The sequence below is a fragment of the Diceros bicornis genome, chromosome 21 (assembly GCF_020826845.1).
Source record: "Diceros bicornis minor isolate mBicDic1 chromosome 21, mDicBic1.mat.cur, whole genome shotgun sequence".
In the NCBI taxonomy this organism is placed as follows: Eukaryota; Metazoa; Chordata; class Mammalia; order Perissodactyla; family Rhinocerotidae; genus Diceros; species Diceros bicornis.
Genome location: NC_080760.1, coordinates 53,230,092 through 53,236,511, shown reverse-complemented (window position 1 = coordinate 53,236,511; position 6,420 = coordinate 53,230,092). Strand labels below are relative to the sequence as shown.

The window sequence follows — 6,420 nt, the reverse complement described above, 5'->3', positions numbered from 1 at the left end:
ATCAGGAGAAAGCATTAGACAAACTCAAATTGAGGAACATTCTTCAAAATAGCTGGCCTATATTCTGCCATATTAATGTCATGAAAGACAAAGACGGAGAAACTGTTCCAGATAAAAGAATACTAAAAAAAGATATGACAACTAATTGCCACATGTGATCCTGGACAGAGGAAAACAGCTACAAAGTACATAATGGGGATATATTTATACCTATTTATCTATCTAGAGAATGATAAAACAAATGAGACAAAAATGTAAATAATTGGTAAACATAAAGGGTGTATAGGAGTTCTTTTTACAATTAGTGCCAGTTTTGTTTGAAATTACATTTTAAAAAGTTAACCCCAAAAAGTGTTCCCTAAAACAAGCTCTTTGAAGACAAAGAATTGGTCTCTTTAAAAATGATTTTTCATTATTAAATCATTGTATATCTGCTTTTTAAAGAAAAAAATGAGGAAATACAGAACAGTAAAAAGAAGAAAAACCATCCATCACCCGCACTTCTATCACAGGCCAACGCTGCCTGGAAAGATCGTTTGAAAGGAGTGCCATTTCAGCGGAAATCAAGGAGCAGGAACGTGCTAGGTGGTGGACATTCTGGACTGAAGGAACAAAACAGAAAAGACAAGCGTGGAAGGGCATGGCTTAGGGGAAAATGAGACAAGAGCCATGGGTTTGCTTTGAGGTCGGTAAGCTGGGGCTTGAAAACTGGGCAGATGAGCAGTAGGTGGGGTAGGACTTCCAACCAGGGCGTCCAGCGGGCTGGAGGGTGAGACCTGCGCAGGTCCAATTCTCTCCTATACGAGGCCAAGATGCCTGGCACACGGCGGGTGTGTGGTTCATATTTCTGGGCTGAATGAATGGGTACACACAAAGCAGGCCCACGCCCCTTAACGCCTCGTAGGGCGCCCTCTCAGCCACTGCCCCGCGGGCGCGCAGCTCACCAGCCCCGCACCCGACCCTCGGGGCGGCTGACGCACTCGGGACGCAAGCGAGGAGCCCGGTTTCCAGGGCAACAAGCGCCGGGCCGCCGTTCTTCCGCTCGTGCGTCACTTCCGGTCGCTTGCAGCTGGGCTCAGCCTGCTTGTGCAGAGGTTCCGATTGGGACGGTCTCCCCTCGTGTAGTTGGGTTGTAGTGGTGGGGATGCGCTAACCAAAATGAATCTTCAGTTCTGGGGATGCGCTAACCAAAATGAGTCTTCGGTTCTGCCGGAAGAGCTGGTGGGGAGAGGCAGGTGGAGTTTGGTTTCCGTCCCCCCAACCAATCGCTTTCAAATCCGCCCCCTGGGCGCCGCGGGGAAAACGACGCCTCGCCGCTGCCAGATCTGGAGCATGCGCAGTCCCACCGAGGAAGCCGCAGCGATCCAGTGTTCCGGCATTTCCGCGCAGCCGGAGGGAATCCAGGGGGCGTGGCAGGGGCGTGGCGGGCAGCGAAGGTGTTGATTGGCCAGTTAGAAGCCGGGCTTGTGGAGCTGCTGTAGACCCCTGTGGCGGTCTCTGGAGTTTCATTCATTCATTCCTTCATTGAATGGATTGATTCACCAACTTTCACTGAGAGTACGCTACGTCAGGCGCTGCGATTCAGAGATAAGTTGGACGGTGTCCCTGTCCTCCAGGAGCCCACGATTTGGCTGACACTCTGCCGTGTCCCCTCCTTTCTTCCTTTGCAACCTTATCGCCTCTCTTCTCCACTCGAGTCTGGTGTGATGGGGTTTTTGTACAGAGAGATGACACCCCGCCCATCTTACTCCAGGGACCTTCCCTGAGGGGTCCCCATCTCTGAAAGCAGTAATTGCACACTGAAAGGCCTGAGGTGGAATCCTGGCTAGCGGCTCAATTACTGAGCCACTTCCATCACTTTACATTCACTCCTAAAAGAAGAGTCTAGTTATTTGCGGAGGGGTTGTGAGGCTTAAAATGGGCTCTGCCGTTTATCTTGAGATTGAATCCCAGCTTTGCCCCTCATTAGCTTGTGTGACTTTGGGACATTCTGGGGAGGCCTCTGGTTGTCCAGCGCTGGCTGAGACTCGAGTCTGAATAATTCTAAGCGAAGGATTTAGTAAACCAAAACCAAACTTTTGGCTCCAGATCTAAAGCACCCTCTCCAACCGACATATTGGTAATAAAATAGACTTGTAAATATCCGTTGTCTGATTCCTTTGTCTTATTTCTCAATTGTTCCACACTCAGGAATGGAAAAAAGGAGGGCTATTGCTTAGTCCCTTACATTAGAAAAACCTACCTTATAGGGTCATTGTCAGGATTATATGAGACATTTGTGCCAAGCACATTGCATGTTACCTGCCAGGTGTATTATTTTGAGGTAATAGATGTGAAAGACCTGCTCAGGTGGCTGGTTCTTAGTGGTGCTAAATAAATGTAGTTAAATAAATGAATCTCTTCCCTCCCAGCTTGGGAACTAGAAAGCCCAGGTGAGACATGGCACTATGGATAGGTATCCGAGTGAGCTGCATGGTAGGAGAGAGCTCTACAACATGGAAAGGAGTAAGGAACCCTTTATAAAACTGTTGGGAGATCAGAAATCCCAACAGGTGATGGGCTTTGCCCACAGTGGGGTGATTATATCACCCAACCAGAACACTTTTAGCCATGACAACAGGCATAAATTGGGATTGTCCCAGGCAAATCAAGATATATGGTCACCCTACCCCAAATCCATACGAGTAGCATGTGACAAAACTGAGATGGAACTTAGATCTGTCTCACTCTGTCTCAAAGTGTCTCTCATATTTGATTTTATTTAATCCCAATAATGGCCCTATGAAGTGATTATCCCCATTTTGTAGAGGAAGACATTGAGGTTACATAGTTAGTGAGTGATGGAGTGGGTGCTCTGACCTGCGCCTTTGACTCAAGTTTCAGTGATGATTCTCAACTCCATGAAGCCTCTTTGGGCATTGGTCCTCATGTCTGAGACTGCATGGTTGGATGTTTCTGGGAAGCAGATTTTGCCTCATTTTACTGGAGAACTTTCTAATAGGGTTCTTATCATCAGAGCTTTCTGCCTGTTAGGACTTTTGTAGAGGGGATCTGGTGTGGGTGTGAGGTTGGACCTGATGATTTTAGAGGCTCTTTCCAATCCAACTTTAGGTGTCTACAAACTCCTTGAGAGCAGGTTTGGTACGTTCTTTGAATTCTCAATGTTCAGAGTAGAGGCTCAGGAAATGTTAAAGCTGCAAAGGGAGAACAACCCCAGGAGTAAGATACCCCTGGGACTGGTCTGGACACCCCCATTTGATGGCTGTGGGGCCGTGGCAACTCTTACATTCTCTGAGCCTCAGTTTCCTCAATAGTAAAAATGCAGAATAGTCTCCTCCCTCCCTCCCCCATAGATTTGCTGAGACAATAAAACAAATTAATATAAGTGAGTACATTGTAAACAGAGAAACATTGTACAAAAATAGCAATGTTCTCTTTTGCTGGCTTTCAATCTTGCTTTCCAAATTGCTTGTCTTATCCATTTATAGAGAGAATGAGAACAGAGGAGGATTACGGAAAGAGCACAGGCCATAGAGTCAGACAGCCCCAGATTTGAATCCCTAAATAGCACCAGCCACTTGTGTGGTGCTAGCCAAGTGGTGTGTCCTTTCTGGACCTCAGCGCTAAGAATAGCTACCTTGCATAGATCTTATGAAGACTGTGTGAGCTAAGCATGGAGCGCTATTCCTGTTAGAGCTCCTGGTAGACCTCCATAAAGAGTGACCTCTTTTAATATCCATCTTCTGTGTTCTATAACTGTCAGCCTGCACTCTCAATCCCGTGGAGCAGCCACCTTGGGCAGCTTTTTGCCGTGTCCTGGAGGCACTCTGCCCCAGCCTCTGGGCGCCTCTGTTGCGAATACTTCCTGGCTGTCTGGCATGCTGGAAATCTGCACCACCTGTTTTGCCCTGAAGATGTGTTCTGTTTATAACTCATTTCTACTCCTTGGAAAACAATTCAATAAAAACTCAATTGGTTTTTCCACTAGCCCTGGGCAAGGATGAGGGATAGGATATTATTATTTTATAAGAAATATGAATAATAAAATAAGACATAAAACAGCACTGGGCACATAGCTGAGAGTCAACGAATGCTGGCTGGCTTAAAGCAAAAGTGATGGCTCAGTTTTTCCCTGGCTGCTGTATTCGCTGCGAGAGCCACTCCCATCCTCCATTACAGTTTTTAATTGAAAAAGAAATACATGCATATGGTAAAAAAAAGTCAAACCAAACACAAAAATACACTAGGGAGAGAGGGTCTCCCTGGTCCTCTGTTCTCTCAGCCCTTCCTGGAGATGCCACTGTTTACCATTCCTTGTGTATCTTTCCAAATATGATATGTATGTTCCAAGATATGTATGTAAATTCCTTGCTTTATTTATTTTTAACATAGAGGGGTTTAAATCCTTAAGTGGCTTCTGGCTCTATCTGGCAAGCTGAGTACCTCGGCCCTGGAACTAACGGACAGCTGTCCCACACCCAGGGCCTGTTTGGAGCCCTTGATGTGGATCGATCACTGGGGCCCCCAAAGTCTGGAGTGGTTTTACCCAAGAGGGATGGGGACCACGCACCAGCACTCGGGCAGTCTGCTCCTGGCTCGGGGCTCTGCCCTCAACCTCACGCCCCCATCCAGCGCCTGTGACTGTGCACATAAAGCACGCCCAGAGGTACGCTGAGACCGTGAGTGCCTCAGTTTCCCAACCTGAAAAAGGGAGAAAGGCTCCTCGCAGCGGTAGTTCTGAGCGTTGGTGACAACGCCTGCGGGTGCTTCGCCCCCGGAGATACACGAAGCCCCGCTCGGCGCGGGGGTTTTGCGGGGGCCTCCGCCGAGGGCTCCAATAGGAAGGTGAAATTCGAGCCGCGTGCGTGAGGGATTAGAAAGTGGCGCGGAGACAGGACAGGCCCCTCCTCCGGGGGAGGAGGGGCCCCAGCAGCAAAAGCTTTTCTGTCTCGGTTCTCTCCCTCCCCAGTCTCCCTCCTTTCCCCTTCCTCGTCCATCCATCCCCCTCTTCTCCCTCCCTCATCTTCTCTCCTTTCCCCCTCCAGGTCCCTCCTTACCCCTCTTTTCCTCCTCCCTCCCTTCCTCCTCCCCTTTCCTCCCTCCCCTCCTCCCCGCTTCTCCCGCCCCGGTCTCCCTCCCTTCCTTCTCCCGGTCCCTCCGTTCCCCCCTTCCTCCTCCCTCTGTTTCTCTCTTCTCTGTCCCTCCTCCCTTCTCCTCCTCCCTCCCTTGCTTCCCCGCCGTCTCTCTCAAAACCCGGAGCGGATCGCCGGCCCGGGACTAGCCTCGCGCATGCGCCGGAGCGGCGCCGGCTCGGCCGACAGTCGGAAGCGCCAGCCCTGAGCCGGGGGAGCGGCTGCAGAGGCTGCTCCGCCGCGCCGCCGGCCAGGCCGTTGGCTCCTGCTCCGGGCCCGGGGCTACCGGCTGTGTAAGTGCGAGGTGGGGGGCTGCCGGGCAGGGGATCGGGCCGGCTGCGGGAGGGCCGTCTGTGTGTCCCGGCGTGCGAGGGCGCGAGTCAGCGTGTGTCCCGCTGAGGGGCTCGCCCCAGCCCGCACCTGCCCGGGCCACCTGCCCCCGCTGTTACCCCGCCTGGCGCCCCGGTCACACCTGGCCCCGCCCCGGCCCCTGTCTCCTCAGTGCGCGGCGGGCGACCCCTTCGTCTCTTCGGCCGGCGGGTCCGCTCGGCTCGGCTCCCTCAGCTCAGCCAGCAGCGCCGACCCCCCGGGCCCGGCGGGATCTGGGGACCCCCGGCCGGAGCAGGTGTCCGAGCTGGGCTGCAGCCCACGCCCCCGGGGCTTCACTCCTCTCCCTTCTTGCTCCTCTGGCTCTTCTGGATTAAAAGTGCCTCGGATCCCGCTCGGCGGCTTCAGGCGCTCTTTCCTGGGATGAGGTCCTCGTGTTGTAAACTGCAGTTTATCCCAGTGAAGTCCTGGGGAAAGAGGGACAGCACTGTGTTTGTCGTGGGTCTTCTCCCTCTGGCCGTCCCGCCCCAGTTCACCTTCCCAGTGTAAATGCCTCTTAACCGGAGTTTTCTGGTGTTAGGATAGGGGGTGCTTGATTTCACATGTTTTTATAGAGAGAGGGATTAAAATATTGAAAGCAGGGCTCCGTTTAGTTCAAAATGAGCTGAAGGCTTGGGGCTGTGACGTCCTCCCTCCCCCTCGGCCCTCCAGTTTAAACTAGTGACTGTCGATTTTTAAAAGATAGTTAATAGCCGCTTCCTAGTCCAGCCCAGCTGGTATTTAACATGCAACGACAGCACTAGAGGCGTGATGTTGGAGACCCAGTATATTGCAGTCCTAAAGATCTCCTGACAAAGTTTTGTTTTGTTTGTTTTTCTTAAATCGTGGGGCACACGTGTAGTACAGGACTAGTATAGAGGGAAAAATAGTTGTCAAGAAATATTTTTTTTAAATAACAGCT

General features: G+C 51.2%; 1 protein-coding gene across 6 annotated transcripts in view; it reads left to right on the top strand.

Moving 5' to 3' along the window:
• The first annotated feature begins 5,007 nt into the window (after positions 1–5,007).
• TRAPPC9 (trafficking protein particle complex subunit 9) overlaps positions 5,008–6,420 on the top strand; it is a 639,688-nt gene continuing 638,275 nt past the window's right edge. For 4 of the 6 annotated variants that reach the window (XM_058564988.1, XM_058564985.1, XM_058564986.1 and 1 more), the window contains exon 1: positions 5,370–5,425. The gene's annotated coding sequence lies outside the window, so the exon portion shown is untranslated. Of the gene's footprint in view, positions 5,426–6,420 lie in introns of all 6 variants that reach the window. The other 2 variants (XM_058564989.1, XM_058564990.1) reach the window with 2 other exon arrangements.